This window comes from Lygodium microphyllum, chromosome 16, assembly GCF_053477565.2.
Source record: "Lygodium microphyllum isolate KBCC chromosome 16, Lygodium_microphyllum_v1.1.10, whole genome shotgun sequence".
NCBI classification, from domain to species: Eukaryota; Viridiplantae; Streptophyta; class Polypodiopsida; order Schizaeales; family Lygodiaceae; genus Lygodium; species Lygodium microphyllum.
In genome coordinates this window covers 124,610,329-124,634,358 of record NC_141150.1, presented here as the reverse complement: position 1 = coordinate 124,634,358, position 24,030 = coordinate 124,610,329, and positions in this window count along the sequence as shown.

Below are 24,030 nucleotides of genomic sequence, written 5' to 3'. Positions count from 1 at the left end.
TAATGCTTGAGGTTAAAAGCATGGAGGGAGAGACAGCATCAGTTACCCCCGTCTGTCTGCCTGACTCTATCCAAGGGGGTTGTTAACCGTGCCGAGTACATGGACCAAACCTGCCACGAGAGGTCTCTCCATGGGTGCTACTTGGAGCAGGACGCCTAGGTGCCTGGGGGGCTCTGGTCGTAAATCCCTTGCTTCCGGATCCTGAACAAGAGGCCGACATGACTTGAGATGGGATCTCGAGGCCTGCATACTAGTCAACAGGCGGAAACTTGGAATAATGATTCCATGAGGATTGCTGGAATTGCCTTCGAGCAAATTATGGATTAGCCTTCGGGGGGCTGGATTATATGATGTATTCCAAAGACTGATAAATAAAGATCAAACATTGAAAAGAAACTTGCTTGACATTGTTTTTCTATGTCTGTGTCTAAGTTACATGAAGAAACCAATGATTAATTGGTTAATTAAGGAAGCTGTTTTTGCTTGTCAAACTAAACGTGGTAGGTAATTAGATAATTAAAGCAACCTGAGGAAAGTGCGGTGGATGTGACCCTGGGTCCATCCTATAGAAGGGTGGTCCTAGTTGGCAGGGAGCTTTTCTCGACGGAATTGACAACGAGATAACAATGACTTAGAATCAATAAAAGCTAGAGTCCTGATTTATGCTATTTTAGGGGAATGGAATGGGACTATGCCTTACGGGCAGAGAGGTCGAGCTTCACATCCCTCTTGTTTCCCATTCTCCTTGAACCAAGTGTAGTATAAATCTTCTTCGACCCTGACGTTTCTGTGTAAAGTAGTTCGCCTGGGGCTCGATGCTAGTTACCTTCTAGGAACTTGACCATTAGGAAAACCCTGATTCAGGTTGGTCGTAAGTGGAAATGGCCGGAATGCTTCCGCTTCGTAGCAGACTTGAGAGGACCTAGATAGCAAACCTCGTGACATTCCTTGGGAGTGCCGAGCGACGCTTTCTAGACTCTCTTCCCGATGGGCTGCTAAGACGTGTCCTATAGTGGACAGGGGGACATGTTACATTTTCCAAGGGGGTCCAATGGATGTAATATACCCACCTTGCTACTTTAGATGTTATGTATAGTAATTATCTTAATGAAAGTTATCAAGGATGTGATAACTTTGTTGCACATGAACAAGATTGTAAAGTATTAATGTTTAGGGCTTTTCAAAACCTTTTCTTTATTGATATTGGTAGGAATTCCTAATGGACAAGTGCATGGATATTAAATGTTAACTTTTCATAATTATTGAAGTACTTATTATGAGTAGATAGGATGGTAGATCTTTTCCTTAAGATTCTAAATTTTTTATCAAAGTTGAATTTCAATGTTTGAGCAAAAAATTATGGCCATTTGATGTTTTGTCCCATGTGAGAGTGAATGACATGTTTTTTTCTTTCTAGACCTATATTTATGTTAAAGCTTCTACATAGAGGGTGCACAAGAGGGTATAAGAAAAAAGTGTACATATAGAGACCATTCAATCAAAATGGGGTACTAATATTAAGTCACATATATTTGCAAGGGGCCACATTATAGGTTCTCAAGCATGCATGATACAGATAACTTTTGAAGAATTTCTTTCTTTCTTTTTTTGTTGGGGCGGGGGGAGGGGTGTGTAGGACATCTACTCTACAAGGGTGTCTTTAGATGTTTCTATGTTTTGTGAGCTAATAAATAGAAAAAAAATTATGTTCTTACCATGTTTATTGAATTTGGGAATGGTTCTTTCACACATATATGAATGAGGATAATATTGTAATTGATATATTCACTAGTCATGGGAAGCTAAGGTGCCCTCTTAGTGTGCCATAGAAAATAAAGGGATGACCATTACTTAGAATAATAACAATGCTTATTTTCATATTCTCAACCTATGTAATCTATTGCATGGGCCATGGACGCATTTTACATATTCTTATTTACCTCTTCTGCTCTATTTTTTGTTTTAAAATAAAAAAGTTCCAAGCAAAAGCATGTGTAATGATGTGTGATTCAATGAAATTTAAGGTATTCTAATCAAAACGTATGTTTCAAATTTTGAATCAAAAATAATTTATTCTTGTGATTACATGAATTGTTGTTGCTAAAAGTATTTTGGTGTCAACCTTTAGAGAATTTGATTGATTTTGAATGTGGGTACTAGTAGCATTTAATTTTTACATCTTGTTTAGTCCATCTAATGATGCTTCGAAGATCATAAAGGCAAAGCATGAAATTTGTAACTCTCCATGGTGGCATAATAGTTCATTAAATTTTAATGTCTATTTTGGTGCATAGGTGGCATTGAGATATACTAATGCAAAGGGAACTAGCTCATATATGGATTCAATCTTGTTGGGTCCTAACCTTGAGGATTGGAAGTTCTTGTGGGGATTGTGATGGAATGAGTTCATGAGAGTGGAGATCCTTATGGGGATGGTCATAAAGGAATTGAACCCTATCTAAAGGAACTATATTCATTAAATGCTTGATTTATAATGTGTTATGCCTAATGATTGTGCAATGAACCTTGTGTAATGGGATGATAAAAGAAAGGTGTCCCATGAACCCTATCCAAAGGATGGTTGGGTGTGATTTGTCAAGTGGTTTCCTATGTGATTAGCACTGATCAATCATACTATCTAAGTAGTATGATAAAATCCACACCAAATTTTTTTAAGGGAAACATTGTGCGGTAGAGTACCAATCCTTAATACCATGAAAGTCTAAGAGGCATGATATTGGTTACTCTTATCCTTGAGAGGTTGCAAAGTGATCTCTTGAGGATGTAATGTTTAGGCAATCCTAGAAGTTTAGGATCCCTCAAATTGATCATTTTAGATTGAGGCCTTGAGGTTTCTATGTGACCTAGACTTGGAGACTACCCAAATAGATAAATTCCATGCATTCTATTAGATTCTTAATAGTGCTACTCATGAAGAGATTTCTAGTCCATATCATTTTCGATATAATTCAGATTACTTTGTGAAAACTTGTAAGAGAGAGGGACTTAATAATGGGGGGAAATACTAGCTACAGTGGCTGGTATATAAGGTGAGAGAGACTTAATTTTACATTATCGGATAATTAATACAAGTCTTCTTTCTCCTTCACCTTGCTCTCCAAGCTTCCATGTCTTCTCTCTCTCTCTCTTCCTGTCTTTATCTCTCCATTTCTAGTATTTCTCTCTCCTTGTACCTATATTTCTCTCTCTTCTTCTCTGCAATCTTCTCTCTTCTTTCTCTCTCCCAGTCCCTCTCCTTGACAATTGGTATCAGAGCTTAGGTTCTTGGTCCCATTTAGTCCTTCATTTTATTCAGTTACAACTTTCTAGTCACATTGAATTTTGAGTCATAGGTGCACAGGTACAAGGAGCAGTAGGGGAGTTCCCAAAGATTTCTGGACCACAAGGACTACAGGTAGGAGCATTAATGGCGGCTTGGACCAAGTTTGGAGGAAGGAAGACCGACTTTGGCAGCTCGTTGGTCATTTTTGGCCCATTTTGAAGGTAAACTCTTAGTAACTGTGGTCACAGGAGTTAGAAGAAAGTCTAGTTGGGGTTACTTTTTAGGGAGACTCTTCTCTCTCCCTCTTTCTCAAGCTTCTTGCAAGCTCCCATGGAGGTAATCAGCCCCAAACTTTGCTCTTCCTCTTCCATGGAGTTTGCCTTCCTTTCTAGGGGTTCCTTAAGCCTTTGAGCTATAGGGCAAGTGGTGGAAGTGTTGTGTGATACCTCCTCTCCCCTCCAAGTAGCTCCCCACGTTTCATGATGCAAAATGCGGGCTGATTCCAGGGCCAAAATGACAGCACAACAAGCTTCCTCTCCTTCTTGGCTCTCATTCCCAGCTTCTTGTAGGTCATTTGGGTAAGATTGAAGCCTCCTTTCTCATCTTCTTGGACTTCTCTTCCATCTCAAAAACCTAATCATATGCAGTCCATGGCAGCCATGAAGGCTTGGCATCAAGCTCAAGAATCTTGAAGACTTTGGTCTCTTCTTGGTCTCGGGGGTTCACTCTTCAAGCCTAGCTCAAGATTTGGCCATCAAGAAGCATGGGAAGAAGATTAGAAGCAAGATTTGAAGACATGCATTTGTGGGCAGCCATGGCTATGGAAGTAGAGCTTCAATTTCATCAAGAGCTCTTCATGGGAAGGTCCTGAGCCATCCTACCTCCAAGCTACAGCCACATTGGAGCTCATTCTCAAGATTTTAAGGCTTCTTGGAAGCAAGAAGGCATTATAGAGTGCTCATTTGGAAGGAATCCTTCTCTTGACTGGTCTATGCAAGCAATGCCCTCCCCCCATTGAAGAATCCTTCTCCCCCAAGCTTGAATTCATCTCTTCTTGATGGAGCACAACCATTTTGGAGCTATGGAGCATGCGGGATCAAATTGGAGCTCTCATGAAGGACTGAAGTGGCATTAGTGGCTACAATCTTCATCAAACAACACAAGGTAACTGATTCTTGGCTCTCATTCTCTCCCATTAAGCCTCTTGTTGAATCCTATCCACTTGTTTGAGAGGATACATGAGTCCAAGTAGGTAATAGGAGTCCCAAACATTGTATGCATGCTGAATATTAATCTCAGTCATTCTCATTTGATCCTATGGCACTGGAATGGATTTTATTCATACTGAAGCTTCATTGAGATTATACTTTTGCTTACCCATAACCCGTTTAGCTTCTTGTGATTTGACTGAGCCAAGAATTGATTAATAAATCCATTGTATAAGGGCGAGTTGGCAGTGAGTCACGATCGGTAAGCTCTCTATCCCTATTCCCAATTCCAATTCCATGCACTTCATGAAAAACCAAAATTTCCATTCCTAAAATGCATCTCATGCTGGGTGTTTAATAATAAATGTCTGCCATGTTCAAGAGCCAGGCGAGTCGGAAGTAAAAGAGGGTACCCTGAAACCCCCTTCCAATTATGACCTTGAAGGGGTACAAAACCCAGCCCAGGGGAAACTTTGCCCACCTCCCGGTGATCTAGAGCCCAAAACTCGTTTATAGGTGCAGGTATTTCTTGGGAAATTGAGAATTTGACTTGGCATGATGGAAATTTTGATGACTATGGCATGACACACTCTTGTGCACATGGGATGTATGATTGTATTTCAGAAAATGTATCTTTAGATACACAAGCAACTATGTATGCAGTGATTTATGGAAATGTATTGCTTCACTTGGATTGAAGATAGATATATGTATCATGGGATACACCTATGCAGTCATATATGCAGTAAGGGTAGTGGTTATGCATGTATGAGAGCCTATCTTGTTGGATATGGTCATGGAAATGCTTACTCTTATGCTCAGTAATATTGAAGTGATGCCAAACATGCTAAGGGATGCTAAAGTGATGTATGATGCCAAGCAAATAGTGAATCCCACAGTGCAATAGAAGGAGAACCCAATTTCATCCCTCTTATGATTGTTTCAGGGTGATGTAGAGAAATCGCTTGCATTTGCAGAGGTTTTTCCACTCTTGAGAATTGAGGTGCTGACCATGGAGAGTACCCTTAGGCCTTGCCAAGAACCCTACTCAGTTTTGGATACCCACTTTGAGCATACCAAATATCTATAGCCCAAAACAGGCCTTTCTCAGGTGTAGACAGGGTGCTGAATTGCACATAACAGTCCCACATTTCTGATTACAGAACTTTCTGTATAAAACCTGGGAACACGTTCCTATGCTCATCTCGAAGAGGGCATCACTGCCTCCATTTTGAACCAAAACGTAGATAAATCAGAGTTGTCTAGCTCTAGTTATAGCCTGACAGGTGGTCTCACGGGACTGCACCTAGACATGGCGGGTAACAAGGAGAAAAACAAAGCAAATGAAGATGTTTAGCAAAAAATAAGGGATGCGCGCACCCCGAGGGATGACACCAACTTTGAGATTGAAGAGGAAGACCTCTTTCATGCCATGGGAAGTCTTAATGCACTCAATCATACCCTCAGTTCACACGAGACTAGACATGTGGAGAGGCATAGGGAAGTAATGGAAGGTCAAGCTCAATTGGTGACAGAGATGCGCCAAATGACCTCTACCATTGAAGCACTTGTAGCCAAGTTTTCAATGTGTATAGAATCCCAAATGAAAGGCAAGGAAAAAGAGGATAGACCAAGCATGCAAGCTAAAAGAGTGACCATCCCATCCGTGAATGCAACCTATGCAAGTACCCAAGGTATTTTGGGAAGAACAAGCATTCCCAACATTAGCTTTGAGCAAGGAGAGCCCTAACAAAGGCATGAGGAGCCCATAAACAATGGGATGAGGAGTAACTTTCAGCCACCACCCACACCCATGCCACCTATGCGTGCTCAATCGTGTTTTGGAAGGAATCACTCAAACAATGGGTTATTTCTTGGCAGCCCAATGGATTAGCCCCACTTTGGGTATATGGGACAGCCCCCCAACCATGAAAGGGAGTTGAGAGACAAAATCATTTTCTCAAAGTTCAATGGCTAGTCGTCCTCCTTGGCTGAATTAGAAGAATGGCTCTCGAAGCTTGAAGATTACTTTGACATAATGCCAAGAAATGACGATCAAAAGATACACTTTTCCATGATACACTTAGAGGGCTTTGCCTACATGTGGTGGCGGTACATAAAGAGGGAAAATCAGCAGCTTGTTGATAATTGGGATGCATTCAAAGCTCTTATGATTCAAGTCTTTATATCTCCAGTTGAGAAGGAGAAGCTTGCAAGGCAATGGTATGGCTTAGAGCAATGTGGGATGACAGTGCGTGACTACACAAACCAATTCCGCAATCTCACAGTGTATGTTGAGTCCATTAGTGATGATGCAAAGCTTCACAAGTACATTTATGGTTTGGATCCCCAACTCTCGGCTGATGTTTCAACCCAAAGTCCATCAGATTTGTTCAAAGCTATTGAGTTGGTTGAGAGATACAATCATAAGTACCATCGAGATGCTTCATTTCAGCATGGACAGCAAAGAGGGGCGTCTCAGCCCCACTGTTTGGGCAGCAAAGAGGACCTATGCAGTCACATTTTGGGAAGCAAAGAGGACCTATGCAGTCACATTTTGGGCAGCAAAGAAGGGTAGGTTATGGTGGTGGAAATATGCCATTCAGCACCCCAAAGATCCCCACACACCCCACCTTTAATGTCTAGGAAAAACACTAATTTCAGGACTGCAAATCAAGGAAGAGCTGAAAATAGATAAGGGGACAGCATGGGTAAAAATGCTTTAGCTTTTGGTGGTTAATGCTCTATCCCGATAGACCTCTACAAAGAGAGGAAAGAAAAAGGACTTTCCTTTAAATGCGGGAAAAAGTGTATAGTCGAGCATGCATCTAAATGTGCTTATAGAAATGCAAAAGCAAGGGTACATAGCATGTTAATCTTTGATAAATCTGATGAGGATCATGAGAATGCAAGTGCCTTTGCAATCACCACCGAAAATGATGAGGTTGAAGAGGAATGTGGGCAAGAAGAATTCTTTGACCCGGCTGACATCTTTCCATTTGACCCCAGCGGCCATGTAGATGTGAATATGGGTAATAAGAATGGTTCACATGTTGTTGCCACTGTTTGTACTATCTCCCTGGATGCTTGGACAGGATCTAAGAGCCCCAACACTCTTCGTCTTCAAGGCAAGATTCATGAGAAAGATGTATTTGTCTTGGTAGATAGTGGTAGCACACACAATTTCATAAATAGAGCAGTCATGGGCAGGCTGAAATATTTTGTCTCTGATTTACAACAACCCATGAGGATGCAAGTGGCCAATGGGAGTAAGGAAATTAGTACTCATGTATGCCTAGATGTACCTATTAAGCTTGTTGAAAACTATGAGCAAAAAGTGGATTTGATTGCACTCAATATGGGGCCGATAGACATTGTGTTGGGTTGTGATTGGCTAAAAATTTTGGGCACCATTTCCATGGATTTTTCATTGATGTATATGTAGTTTTCTAGGGCTGGACAACTTGTTCACCTGCAGCGAATTAAAAACAGCAGTGAATTTCAACTTATTACAACCAAATAGCTCAAGAAAGAGTTCAAGAAATGCTCCTAGATTCTTGTGCTACAATTAAATAAGGAAAATGCATATCAGTCTCAAAAAATGCATGATAATTCATCCCTTAAGGCTCTACTTGTGGAGTATGGTGACTTCTTTCAGTTACCTACAGCATTATCTCCCAAGAGAACGGTTGATCATCCCATTGATTTGGAGTCCCACTCTAAGCCGGTCAATAAACCCCCTTATAGGTTGTCCAAATGTGAAAGAGAAGAAGTGGCCAAGCATGTCAAGGATTTAGTAGACATGGGATTCATTGAGCCTAGCTCATCCCCTTTTGCATCACCTGTCTTGCTGGTCAAAAAGAAATATGGCACTTTCAGGATGTGCGTAGATTACAGAGATCTGAATAAGATCACTATCAAGAATAGATACCCTATTCCTAGGGTGGACGACCTATTAGATGAGTTGAAGGGAGCTAAGTATTTCACAAAGATTGATTTGAGATCCAGCTACCATCAGATACGCATGCGTGAAGGGGATGAGATAAAGACTACATTCAGGACTGATCATGGGTTCTATCACTTCTTGGTCATGCCCTTTGGCTTGACTAATGCACTAGTCACATTTCAGAGCCTCATGAACAAAATACTTCAGCCTTATTCAAATTTGTATTGGTATTTTTTGCGATGACATCCTCGTTTATAGTCACTCAAAGGAAGCTCACCTTATGCACATGAGGCAGATATTTGATATACTTAGATAGCATAGACTCTTTGCCAAGGAGACAAAGTGTTCGTTTATGCAGACTGAGGTTGAGTACTTGGGACACATTGTCAGTGAGGCAAGCATTAAAGCTGACCCAAAGAAAGTGCAGTGTGTCAGAGATTGGCCCACACCTGCAAATACTTCCTATTTGAGAGGATTCTTGGGTCTCTCCTCATTTTATCGCAGATTCATTCGGCACTATGCCACTATTGCAGCCCCTCTCACTAATAGGCTGAAGAAAGAAGCATTTTTCTAGGATGCATTGGCAGATAGAAGCTTTAATCAGCTGAAAGATTTGCTTACTTCAACCCTATCTTGGTATGCCCTAAATTTTCTAGGCAATTCACCATTTAGTGTGATGCCAGTGGGAGAGGAATTGGTGAGGTCTTGTTGCAAGAACATGGGGTCATAGCTTTTGAGAGCCGAAAGCTGGCTGAAAATGAGAGGGTTATGAATGTCTATGATTAGGAAATGCTGGCCATCCTTCATGCCATCAAGAAATGGCATCATTATTTGTATGGTAGCTGGTTTAGAGTGAAAAGTGACCATACAGTACTCAAGTACTTCTTGTCTCAGTCAAATCTGACTCTGAAGTAGAGGAGATGGGTAGCCACCTTATAGAACTATGACTTTGACATCACCCACACTCGTGGGAAGGAAAATGTAGTGGCTGATTCCCTGTCTAGGATGTGGGCATGTAAAGTCTCTACTATCATGGAGTTACACAGTGATTGGATACATGAGCTTCAAGAGGCTTACCTGTTAAACGCTGATTTCAGCAATGTATTTCAGAAATTACAGCAAGGACAATGTGTGGAAAACTCTTCGTATCAGTTAAAAAATAGGCTTTTATGGTATAATGGCCGAATTGCCATCCCTCATGCTTCCCCAATCAATGCATTCAGCCCCTATAGCTGGTCATTTGGGAGTCTTTAAGACCTATGACAAAATTGCTAAAATCTTTTATTGGAAGGGCCTTTGGAGAGATGTGAAAGACTTTGTCTTGTACTGCATGCCTTGTCAGCAAAACAAGGGCAGCACCTTAAAACCAACTGGTTTACTTAAGACATTGCCTATGCCTGAAGGCAAGTGGACACACATAACTATGGACTTCATTACTAGCCTACCGTTGACCAAGAAAGGTTGGGACAGTATCTATGTAGTTGTGGACAGACTCACAAAGGCAGCCCATTTCATTCCCACAAAGACTCAGTATAATGCTTCTCAAGTAGTCAGCCAATTCATGGAATATGTTTTTAAATTACATGGCTTACCATAGGTTATTGTGCATGACCGAGATGCTAAGTTTATGAGTAACTTTTGGCAGGCAGTTTTTAGCTCTATGGGCACTCAGTTAGCCCCTTCCACTGCTTACCATCCACAGATAGATGGTCAGACTGAAAGGGTTAACAAATGGCTGGAAACTTAGTGAGGCATTTTTGTCATGATGTGCAGCATGCTTGGGACTCATGGTTGCATTTGGCTGAGTTTGCCCATAATAACTCTACACATGCTAGCATTGGAGTTTCACCTTTTAAGGCCCTATATGGCCACAAGGTGCCCCTTCTCGTGGTTATCTTCAATGATAAAAAAAATCCACAAAGCAAGGAAGAATTGGATAGAATGTAGGCCTTACTTCAGCAGTGTAAAGCTAACTTGAAGAGAGCTCAAGATCAAATGAAGATTTATATTGATGACAAAAGACGAGATGTGGAGTTCCAAGAAGGGGATTTGGTGCTCTTGAAAGTGCCTAAGTCTAGATATGCCTCCCTTAAAGATGGGTCCAACAATAAGTTGGCACACAGATTATATGGACCATACCAAATTCTCAAGAGAGTGGGAGACTTGGCATTCTATACAATGGACAGCAATGCACACCATACATGGGATGAAAGTAATTCTCGAGAGCTCCATTTTGATGTATAGCACACCCCGTTCGGAGCCTCCCACAGAAAGTTATGACAGATTCACTACAACAGGGTCTTGTAGTAAACAACTTGTTGTGCATTGTCTACAACCCGCATTTACTCCAGATATTTGGGTCAAAACTCATGTTTATAACTCCCCAATAAGTCCCATGTATTCTACATACCCCATGACCTATCATACACAATAATACCTCTTCATTCATCAGTATACCCTTGTAATAATGCAGCAAAGTAGTACTCTGATCGGCCCCTCCCAGTTACCACATGTGCCCAAATTGTTTTTGAGGGCAAAAACCTTCGGGTGGGGATGGAATGTAAGAGAGGGGGACTTAATAACGGGGAAATACTAGCTACACTCGCTGGTATATAAGGTGAGAGAGACTTAATTTTTCATTATCAGATAATTAATACAAGTCTTCTTTCTCCTTCACCTTGGTCTCCAAGCTTCCATGTCTTCTCTCTCTCTCTCTCTTCATGTCTTTCTCTCTCCATTTCTAGTCTTTCTCTCTCCTCATATCTATCTTTCTCTCTCTTTTGCTCTTCTTCTTCTTCTTCTCTGTAGTCTTCTCTCTCTTCTTTCTCTCTCCCAATCCCTCTCCTTGACAAAACTCACTCCATATCGTTTCTGGAAGGGTTTGATGAGAAGTGAACTTGAGTAAACCTCTTGTGATGAGGAAAGTATTTCTCAAATTAAGGATATGTAAAGATGGACTAATTGAAAATGATTTGGATTAATTGAAAATGAGTTCAAGACAATTCTTATGAGGAAGGGATTTCTTGAATTAAGATAAGGTAAGGATCAAAAAATTGAAAACGAGTTGGCAAAGTGAATCTAAGGGTTTGGATTGAGAATGATATGGATAGCTAAATCAAGTCTTGGGCTTGATAGAATATCATTTAATGAATCAAGCATGAAACTAAGACAAGTTATTTTTATCTCAAAAACATCAAGATGTTAGAGTAGCTGACCTCAAAGAGGAAAAAATAATTATTAAGAAAATCAAACCGATAGATCTCAATGGTGAGGGTATCCATGTTGAGGTGGATATGAAATTTTGGCTCAATAATATGGATGATTATTTTTTTATTTGCTAGAACCAATGCAAAAAATAAATCCATGTTAGTGTAATTATAACTCAATCATGAACCAATTATGGTGAAAATGATATTTTTGTCAGAAGAGGAAGCTACTTTTTTCCCTCTTTCAAAACCTTGACAATCAATGACTTTTTTGGACATCAATAGCTTGACATAACCCAATGAATTGCAAGGTTCTGCCAAGGATTAATCGATTCTCATTGCCCTTCCAAAGTATGATCTACAAATATCTACAACCTAATGAATTGTAAGGTTTTGCCAAGGATTAAATTCTCCTATTGGTAACCACCTTGAATCAATGAAACCAATCACCTTAGAAGATGCCTTGATATGAGCTAAGCCCTTGGTAAGAAAGATTAGCAAAGATGGTGGATATTCTCATATTTTAAAGGGGACAAAAGAATTATTGTGGTGCAAGTCCTAACCCATAGGATGGTCATGTTGCTTACATGTTTGCAAAAGCTTAAGAGAATGTAATGTGCTTGATGTCCAAGCATGTTTTTAGCGGTCCATCAAGAGATGAATCTAAGCAATACTTCCCGGCACTCCCATGGATTGTTACGGGGTTTGTCACTTAGGGTTTCTTAAGTCTGCCTCGCAATAGAACATTCACGGCTGAACCCATTGGGATCAAACTGAAATTTGGGTTCCTAGTGGTCAAGGTCTCCTAACATCATTCTAGCATTGGGTCTTGGATATCCTACTTTACGTACGGATACCCAAGCTAAAGCAGATCCATGCCGCACTTGGTTCAAAGAGAATGGGAAACGAGAGGGATGCACCACTCAACCTTTCTACCCGTAGGGCATAGTCCCATTCCAGTCCCCTAAAAACGCATGAACCCACATTCTAACCTGATGGACCTAAAAACGGGCCGGCACTGGCTCATGCACTAGCCGGGCCTCGTCACTACGCACAAGACAACCCCTCGGCCTCGCGGCTAGGAGCGTCTATCAAAATCTCTGCCTTCCTAAACATTGCGTTCGTAATACGTTGTAGTCCAACTGATCCTAACCCAATATTACTCCTTAGAGGGAGTCCCTTTCATATAGCCAAAAGGCTTGAATCACATACACATGGGGTTCCTCCTACGACTAAATGCCGTCAACCCTCTGCGACTCTCCTACACCTCGGGGATTGGCCCCTCGATGCGTCGCTCAACATATAAACATTTTGCACAAAAGTCCACTCAAGGTACCATTTAATCATATACAGGAATGTACCATTGTCCTTACTTCTCTTTTCCCTAGACCCCACGACTAGCCTATGGCTTAGGGTGTCCTGTCTCTCACTCAACGTAGGTTAAGGTCCTAATGAAACCAATTGCTGTGCATCCAGGATTTCTGATACCCTTAAATATTTCCATGATTTATGTATAATGTGGATGCCAAGTGCTCAAACAGTGATGGAATCAGTATTGTGCACATGTGGAAAACATCCTTTTAATGATTTTCAACTACCGTTCTTATGCAGCGTTGCACAAACCTAGCACCGAGGAAACCCTCGTGCTACTAGGCTCTTAATTTATAGTTATTATCCGTCCTAAATGCTATGCATAGAAATCAGCAACTTTTCCATCCTCTCACATGGCATTTAGACATATTTCAACTACTCTGCCCTCCCATCGATCAAATGTTACCTTGTTGTATGGATTTATAGGGCATTTTGCCATAATTTTATGTGTAAAAAGCGGGAAAAACCACACTAGAACAAGAAGGTGGGGTTGAACTGAGGCAAATCCTCATGCTTCAGCCCCCACAAAAATTCACAAACATTGCTCTTATTTATCATTAATTTTCCGCACCCAAAATGCATTTTTCTCCTATTTTTAGTGATTTTTCTCCATTTTCCTTGTATTTTCCCTTATTTTTTGCATTACTTAATTACTAAAAATTCAAGATAGGTTATGGAGTGTGGCCCTTAGTTCCTTCTTGCAACAAAAATGAAAGTTTAGTTGGTGTTCCTATTCATTTTTCCATTTTTATGCCCAAAACCATCATTTTCCCTTGATTTTCCATATTTTACGTGTTTTAGCATATTATTTTGGACCACATGATGCATATTTTTCTGATTTTCTAGTTATGATCAGTAAGTACTCATGGAAAACAGCAACATAAACAATTTTTAGCCCACATGAACAACATTTCATCAATCAAAAGCCATGAAATCTCAAATTTCCTTTGAAAATTTTGAATTACCGCTTATTTGTGTATTTCCGGTTTCATGTCCATGGCTGCAAATTTGGAAATTAGCAGCACTTCATGTCCAGCACAATCACAAATCATCATTTCTAGCCCGTGGAGCAATCCGATCCATGCCAGACAAGCCTCCATCATTCTTTCTTCTTCCTTCTTCTTCCCACATGAACTTGCCTTTAGAAGAGAGAGAGGGAGGAGAGAGAAAGACTGAAATCAAAGATCTTCAAAGAGGGCATCATTGTGCGAGCGAAGGGCGGTGAAATGATTGGCATCCAGGAGGGAATGAGGGGCAGTGATCAGTTGCAGGGGTTGTTTGCAAGTTGCCATGATGATCATCAATCATCAAGCGCAATTTTCGGGCGCAGTATGGCGCCTTCTTCTCCACGATTTCATGTCTTGCATTTGCATGAAAGTTTCATGCTACATTTAAATTTGGGCTCCCAAAGGTCACTTGCCCATTTTGGCCAAATTTTGTCCACCTCTTCGTATCTTGACCGATTTCTTGGCCATTTCCCCATCCGGACTCGGAATCGAGCTCTGAAAAATCCTAGGCGTCCGGCTTAGCATCCCGCATTGGCCAGTAGCTCGTGTCAACCCGCATGACTGTCTGAAAAATTATGAAAAATCAACAAGTGTCACTCGGGCGCCTTTAAAGCACTTTGACGCTTAAAATCGTCCTAGTTCGAGCCGCCACCTTTGACAGTGAATATTTTTCCCTTGATATTCATAATTTTTTGCTATTTTTAAGCACTTCCCATCACCTAAATTCCGCTCTCATTGGCGACCATGGGATAGGGCGACTCAGCCCATCGAATCCACGAACATATCTGCACATAAACAACCAAAGAAGCATCAAGCTGATACAAAACAAATATATAATAAAACTCAGCACAATGCTCCCCCTACCCCTGGACAGAGCCAAGGCATGACATCCACAAGGAGTAGGCCTAGCATCATCTAATAAAAGATCCGAAGTGAGTCACTGACCAGCTGCTCCAACACAACCAAACTAAAAAACCTATCAAAGAGGTTGCCCTAAGTGGTAGTCTGTGCTACTTACCAACTAAAGACAACACACCTAGGAGCTCCTACAAGGCGAGGACTCCTATAGCCTGATCAAAGAGTACTTTCTTTCAGTACATGTCTTCTTTTAGGGTTTGTATTGGATGAATATACTTGGGCATGTAAAAAGGAGGGAGCTGAGCGTAGTGACCCAAGGGGAATAGGGCATCGGCCTCAGGACCTGTCTCGACACCCAAGAACCTACCAAGCCCTCGCAAGGCGACACTTAATCCTTTTCTAATGCTCACTTTTATTTTCGCTCCAACCTTCCTTGTTTTGTCATTTTTTTTTCCAGCAAGAAGCCACCCCTAGGAAGACAAGGTATCGGCCCCGGGTCTGATTCGTCCCCAAGAACCTACCAGGCCTTCGCAAGGCAATGATCAACTGCTTATACATTTCTATTCCTTTTCTTTTCTTTGATAGGGGTTAGAACCCCTTTTTACACACCTTCGTATTTATATTCATCTTTTAGGATGTCTAGGGTTTCTTGGCATCATCATTATTAGCTTCTAGCAGGCTTCTCTAACTGCCTCACTACTAACAAGAACTCCTAGAACGGCTGCTTAGCAGGCTAGCAGAATAGGGCCACTATTTGACTTCCTTCTAAAGCAGGTCTTTCGGTGTCTGCCAATGTCTTTACAGGAGGCAATGACTGCTCCGACCTCCCTCAAACATACTCAACCTAAACCTGGGACTTCATGCCTTGGTTGCCGGTCCCCAACAAAAATGTATCCCCTCGACAAGTACAAATACACATATAACAGGAAAGAAAGGTACTCATAAAGGAGAGATATCACCTGGATTGGCCACAAGAAGCTTCCATCGCAGGAAAGGCTCCTCCAGGCTCCACGAAATTCCACGAACCGCGAAACCTGTCCAGCACAACACTTAAAACAAAAAACCCGATTAAATGCACCCGCACTAGACAGGGAAATGGCCCTCTTGGCCTAATGAAATGAAACACTTCACTACAAAACTGAATCGGCCCTCTTGGCCTAATGAAATCCAACAATACTACGCATAACATCCTCCTGGAAACAACTATGATAGACATCTAAGCATACCATTCCCAGGGGAACAGGGCTTGTAGCCCTAAACTAGGTGCATTAAATTATGACCTATCCCTCCTACGTATATCGCAAGAGGTGTGCGCATCACATGTCGTCTAATCAGTCTATGGGTCCAAGATAATAAAGGCAGATGAGTCTCGCTCACCCTCTGCATCACCCAAATCAACCATCGTCTGCCAAAGAGGGCATGTTCAGAAAGCATACCCCACAAACGACCAAGTCCTGTCTCACCATCAATAGATATATCGGGACAAGGGCCACAATTAAAGAAGAGGTCTTCTTCATACACAAAATTAGCCAAAGAATCGGCAAACTGATTCCAATTCCGTGGAATCAGCTGAAAAGACACTCTATCGAACTCGTCTAGCAGGGCTATGGCAGTATGATGGTACATACAAAGGATGGGGTTTCGTACCATGTACGTCCCATTGAGTTGATTTAAAACCAACTGAGAGTCCCCTTTCACCAATAACTGACGGATACCACCCTTCTTTGCAATATTCAAACCCATTATCAGGGTTTGTATTCTACCATATTATTGGTAAAATTCGCCCCGAGATAAACAGCTAACTTCATGACAATGCGTCATCGGGGGTCTCGAATGACAACTCCTACACTTCCTTTTTTGCAGGGACCCCTGGACGCCCCATCAAAGTACAAGGTGTACGTCCATAAAGGGTTTACATATCCCGCCATCCTGAACTCTACTCGTAATTATGATAATCAAAATTCAGCATATTCAACGGGTGGACTGTAGGCTCCATCCCTCCATCATCATTGAATTCAATAGGGATGCTCGTCAAAATTTGTAGGCAGTGATGGCAGAAGACCTTGATCTCCCAAATAAATGTCCCGCCTTCTTGCTCAATCACCTTGTATCCTTTGCTCCACCAAATGAGCTTTCCCTGATGATACCTCTGTTCTAAATATGGGTATTCTAAATAAGGGATCAAACGACCCATCAACCTCTATCACGGTTTCCTTGCAGATGTTTGATCGATCTCGCCTAGACCTGCAAGGCAATCATAGCATTAGTGCAATCAGAAATAATAAGTTTTAATCTTATTAAGATTGACCTTATTTTTAAATTCGATCCCCTCAAGGTCAGCTAACAAGACTGTGGATTTATTCTTTCCTATTCGAACAATCCTATAGGGCCCATGCCATTTAGGCTCTAGCTTGCCTGGAAATAATTCACGTCGTGCATCATAATACAGAACAAGCTGTCCTTTCTTGAAGGTGTATTTCTTGGCTTTGAGGTCGTGTAGCTGCTTCATTTGGCGCTTTGCCACTTCTTGGTGCAATAAGCTCTACAGCTTAAGCTCATCTAAATGTGCTAGTGTCGTCAAGCGCTCAAAAAGTGCGTCTTCATTGCTCAAAGAATGATTGATGGCAAACCGAATAGTTGGTAGCTCAATTTCTAAAGGCAAGACACACTCCTCCCCATATACTAACTTGAATGGGGTATGGCCAGTGGCTCGTTTGAAAGTCGTATTATAGGCCCACACAGCCACATATAACTTTTTATCCCAATCCCGTTTCTTTTCTGACACAATTTTGGACAAGATGCCCACAAGCTGCTTATTGGTGCTTTCGACTTGCCCATTGGCTTGCGGATTATAGGGGGTTGTCTTGTTATGCTTGATTTGCCACATCTCTGTCAAACCTTTAATCACCTTATTCAGGAAATGAGTTCCACGGTCTGACACTAATTCTTTCAGCGGACCAAACCGGCATATTATCTGCTCTAAAAGGAAACTAGCAGTTTCTTTAGAATCATCTTTCCTTGTTGTACGTGCTTCTGACCACTTTGTGAAGTAGTCAGTTGCTACAATGATGTACCTCTTTTGTGTAGTCGACGACGAAGTAATAGGACCCACAAAGTCTATTCCCCACTTCTCAAATGGAAGTATTGCCATAATAGGGGTGAGTGGTCGTTTCCTATTCTCTCGACTATCATGTCGTTGACAAATATCGCATCTCTTAACATACGCAAATGCATCCTGGAAGATGCCAGGCCACCAATAACCTGCTCTTAAAGCCTTTTGTGCTATAAGCCGTCTAGCAAAATGGCCACCGCAAGCAGAATCATGGCACTCTTCCAAAATCAATGGCACCTCGTCAGGCATCACACACCGGCGATAGATATCATCAACCCCTTGCCAATATAATGTACCTGCCATCAAAACAAACTTTAACGCTTGCTGCTTAATTTTCCTTCTCTCAGTTTTAGATAATTCGGATCCTGCCTCTCCTATTGATAAATAATGCGTTATTGCAGCATACCAGGAGGGGATAGATGTCGTATCTATTTTAAATAACAACTCCATGTCACTACCTTCAGCCACAGATTCTTTCGGCTCCCCAAAGTCCACAAGACATTCCATGATGCCTTGCAACCTTGGTGGCTTACTCCTGATTTCATAATCAAATTCCTGCAAAGTGATCAACCACTTTGCCAGATGATCAGGCGGCTGTAGCTTATTCATCAATAATCGAAGTCCCTCCGCCTTCATATAAAGCACGACTTTCTCATAGAGAATATAATGCCTCAATTTCTTGGTCCCAAAAACCATCGCTAGACACAGCTTCTCCATGTAGGTATAGTTGATTTCGGATACCCCCAGCTTTCGACTAGCAAAAGCAATCGGGTGGTACCACTTCTCTTCCCAAATTTGGGCTAAACAGCAGCAGCTGATACTATACATGGTGGCTGTTGAAAATATATAGAACACCTCACCTCTTTTAGGTGCTTTTAAAACGGGCGCTCTTGCTAGCTCTTGTTTCACATCCTCGAATGCTACCTTACAAGGGTCACCCCATACAAACGAACAGCTAAAGGACAATAAATTTGTAAGCGGCAATGTTCTTTCTGCTAAGGCGTTGATGAATCTACGGTAGTAACCAACCGAAGACAGAAAGCTATGAACTTCCTTCAGAGTGCGTGGTGGGCCCATGGCGACTATAACTTTAACCTTCTCGGGGTCTGTCGCAATTCCTACCGAACTGACCACATGACCCAGCAACAGCCCATAAGGTAGTCCAAAAACACACTTCCGTGGGTTTAAGGCAATGCAGAATTGTCTACAGTGCTCAAAGCATTTTCTTAAAATGATCAACTGCCTTCCTCTCACGGTGGCGGCCCCTAAGTCATCAATAAACACCTTCAACTCTTCAGGGGATATGTCAACGAATGTCTTATCTACTGTTCGTTGCCACGAACCGGGCGCATTGCATAAACCAAAGGCCATCACATGGTACGCAAAAGTACCAAATACAGTGATAAAAGTTGTTTTCAACTTATCTTCTTCTGCAATTGCCATTTGGTTGTATCCTGCAAAGCAATCCATAAACGAATATATCTCCCTACCTGCTAATTGATCCAAAATCTGGTCAATAAATGGCAACGGGTGGTAGTCCTTAACTGTCTGCTTATTCAGCTCCCTAAAGTCTACACATAAATGGATTTGATTATTATTCTTCTTTCTAATCACAACTGGCGAACACCATTTCGTGTGTTGCACAGGAAAAATCAAACCCGCTTTTCGCAGCTTCTGTAACTCTTCAAACAGGCCGTCCCTGAGTTCGAAAGGCATACGCCTTACTTTCTGCCGTACAGGACGACTGCCCTCTTTCAACGGAATTGTATGAACAGCAAGACTAGGAGGGATGCCTCTCAACTCATCATAACTCCAGGCAACGATATCACAGAATTCCTGGATCAAGGCCACATAGTCCTCCCTTTTTGTTGAGCTGAGCATAGAACCTAATTCGATCGGCCGCGAATCATCAGGTGTACCAAGGTCTAGCTCGATAACATCTGCATCTCTTATACGATCTTGGCCCTCTATCGGCTCATTCAAAGTGATCTGATAGATGTCTTCCGTGATTGATCCCTCCTTGGACTCATCACTTGATGATGTCTCACTGGCAGATAAATCTTCTAGTGTCTCCAATTTTGTAGAAGATAGAGGAGCTCTCTCACTCTGCGGGGACTCAGGATAAGCATCAACCACCACACGCTGGGCACCTCTGCCGAATATTAGCCGACCGGTGGGTATATCCACTTGACGGTCCGCTTGCAAGATCCAAGGTCGTCCGAGTAATACTTGGTAACTTGGACGGCCTGCAAAACGAATCACCCTAAAGTCCAATAGGCATTCTACATTTGCAACAGTGACATGGACCTTAGTAATGCAGCCTTCCGGCTGTCTCAAACTATCATCTGCCATTCTGAGAATTGTGGAGATATCTTTTTGGATCGCAAGACCCAACCATTCCATCAGTTCAGAACTCATAATGTTAACAGATGATCCCGTGTCGACAATGGCATAATCTACTAATATCCCATCGACATAGGCTGCAACCCTTGGGCAATGCTTCTCAGCATGCTCAAACCAGTCATCACCAACTCGCGCAATACCCAAAGGTTCTACAATATACCCGGTACGTAGAATCTTTCTAAATTCCTTGCGTACTCCTGGGGAAAGCTTAATAAACTGTAAAAGATTCACATCCGGCTTGACTTCACAAAGAGAGCTCGCCAAATCGAATTCATGATAGTTTGATAGAGCTCGCTTTTCACGCCAAACCATCCGCTCTTTAGGCCGCTGAATCGGCTTTATTGCCTATTTTTTAACTTTCACCTTCTTCTTTGGTGGTTCCTTATCGGCTTTACTTTCTACGGGCTTCAAAGGTCCCCCTTCCATGGCAGGATCCAAAACTTGCGTTCCTTTGTCGCCTTGTTTAGGGTTTCTGTTGACAAGCTTATCCTTGTCGGCTTCTCTACCCTTTTGACCTCTTGTAAGAACAGCTCGCAGATTAGAGGTTTCAGCATTGTTCACGCGTACAGCCTCAATCAAACTAGCCCCACTACCACTTGGTAGCTTCTCCACTGTAGTCTTTGGTCGTTGAAGTATTTGTTTAGGCCCATCTTCTCGCTGGGAATCATTTCCTTGGGCACGATGATTAACAGGCCCTGGCTGTCGACTACCACGCTGGAGGGAACTGATCTTACTCCAGCAAGTAGCTGCTAAATGGCCGAATTTTCCACAAATGTCGCACTTAACATTTGGGCAATTTCTTGGATAGTGTTGCCCACCACACCATTTGCAACTAAACCTCGAAGGTGCACCCTCCTCTGGGTATCTACTTCCTATCAAAGTTTGTTGTTTTTTAAGGAAGTTGACATCAACGGCTATTTGTTGATACTGCTCCGTAATCATGTCGGTATAATGCTTCATCATGTCCTTAACCTCGCCAAGAACATTGGAAGAACTCGACTCATAGCCTTGGTCATTACTATGTCATTCCATCGGCCTAACAATTCAATTAGGCACTGGTTGTTGAGCCACAGGCATGGTGTTAGAATTGACCACCTGGCCTCCACCACTTGGAGCCATTTGACTGCCCGTAGGCATCGACATGCTAGGGGGAGCTGGTAATAAAGGGACATTCTTCATTACGTTCCCTCTCCCATTAGGGTTAGCCATTGCTATCCCTTGGCCACTACTGCCATTGGCCATTGCCATATTGTTTCCCAATACTAAACCCATATTCGAATTGCCTCGAGAAGCATAGGCTGCTTGTAGTCGAGATTCCACCTCTTGTGCTTGTGTAATGGCAGTATCTATATCCCCCAAGGGGACACTACTCAACTGCAATTGGATATTAAAGTCCAAACCATGTAGGAAATACTACAATTGGGCAGTTGCGGGGATAGGAATAGAGGTGTCCAACTTACGGAAAACCTCTTTTATCTTCTTCGCATAAGCACGAATATCCTCGTGTGGTTCTTGGTGGGTCACATTGAGTACACGCAACCAATATTGCCCACCCCTTTCAGGGGCAATCTCCCTTCGAAAAGCTCCATAAAATGAATCAATATTCAATATGGTTCCGCCTTCTAAACCATGATACCATATGGCAGCTCTTCCTTTGAGAGTCATATTGAAGAACATCATTAAATGTCCTTCTTCTTGAATGCGACAGTTAAACATCACCTTTTGAAACTTCCTAATGTGGAGTTCCGCATCTTCCTCAACTAGCCCATTAAAAATGGGTAGCGGGTAACCTAGAGCCAGTAAATCCGTCGTTCTTGCTGGAATTGCAATAGGCTGCGCCATGACGTGGATTGGATTTGCACTAGGAATAGGGGATGGTGGGGTTACACCTCCCGCAATTGACGTGGACTGGCTTATGGCAGGAAGGGGAGCACTAGAGCTTCCACCTTCTCCTAACTTGCTGCTTGTGGCCCCAAGACCACTAGATCCACTCCCTCGTAAGGGTTCAGCACCGCTACGCTTAGGGGAATATCTCCTAAAAATTTCAACACGTCGCCTAGCTCTTTTGTCTCTTTCTTGCTTTTGGATTTCTGCTAGACGATGCTTATCAATAAATAACAGATCAATCTCAGTATCCTTTGGCATAAACTGCTAGTTGGTCCCTAGAAAACCAGGATTCAAGGACCGCCACTTTTAAGCGGCTCCCGGCAGACGCACCACTGATGGACCTAAAAACGGGCCGGCACTGGCTCATGCACTAGCCGGGCCTCGTCACTACACACAAGACAACCCCTCGGCCTCGCGGTCAGGAGTGTCTATCAAAATCTCTGCCTTCCTAAACATTGCGCTCGTAATACGTTGTAGTCCAACTGATCCTAACCCAATATTACTCCTCAGAGGGAGTCCCTTTCACATAGCCAAAAGGCTCGAATCGCATACACATGGGGTTCCTCCTATGACTGAATGCCGTCAATCCTCTGCGACTCTCCTACACCTCGGGGATTGGCCCCTCGATGCGTCGCTCAACATATAAACATTTGCACAAAAGTCCACTCAAGGTACCATTTAATCGTATACAGGAATGTACCATTGTCCTTACTTCTCTTTTCCCTAGACCTCACGACTAGCCTATGGCTTAGGGTGTCCTGTCTCTCACTCAACGTAGATTAAGGTCCTAATGAAACCAATTGCTGTGCATCCAGGATTTCTGATACCTTTAAATATTTCCATGATTTATGTATAGTGTGGATGCCAAGTGCTCAAACAATGATGGAATCAGTATTGTGCACATGTGGAAAACATCCTTTTAATGATTTTCAACTACCGTTCTTATGCAGCGTTGCACAAACCTAGCACCGAGGAAACCCTCGTGCTACTAGGCTCTTAATTTATAATTATTATCTGTCCTAAATGCTATGCATAGAAATCAGCAACTTTTCCATCCTCTCACACGGCATTTAGACATATTTCAACTACTCTGCCCTCCCATAGATCAAATGTTACCTTGTTGTATGGATTTATAGGGCATTTTGCCACAATTTTATGTGTAAAAAGCGGGAAAAACCACACTAGAACAAGAAGATGGGGTTGAACTGAGGCAAATCCTCATGCTTCAGCCCCCACAAAAATTCACAAACATTGCTCTTATTTATCATTAATTTTCCGCACCCAAAATGCATTTTTCTCCTATTTTTAGTGATTTTTCTCCATTTTCCTTGTATTTTCCCTTATTTTTTGCATTACTTAATTACTGAAAATTCAAGATAGGTTATGGGTTGTGGCCGTTAGTTCCTTCTTGCAGCAAAAATGAAAGTTTAGTTGGTGTTCCTATTCATTTTTCCATTTTTATGCCCAAAACCATCATTTTCCCTTGATTTTTCATATTTTACGTGTTTTAGCATATTATTTTGGACCACATGATGCATATTTTTCTGATTTTCTAATTATGATCAGCAAGTACTCATGGAAAGCAGCAACATAAACAATTTTTAGCCCACATGAACAACATTTCATCAATCAAAAGCCATGAAATCTCAAATTTCCTTTGAAAATTTTGAATTACCGCTTATTTGCGTGTTTCGGGTTTCATGTCCATGGCTGCAAATTTGGAAATCAGCAGCACTTCATGTCCATCAC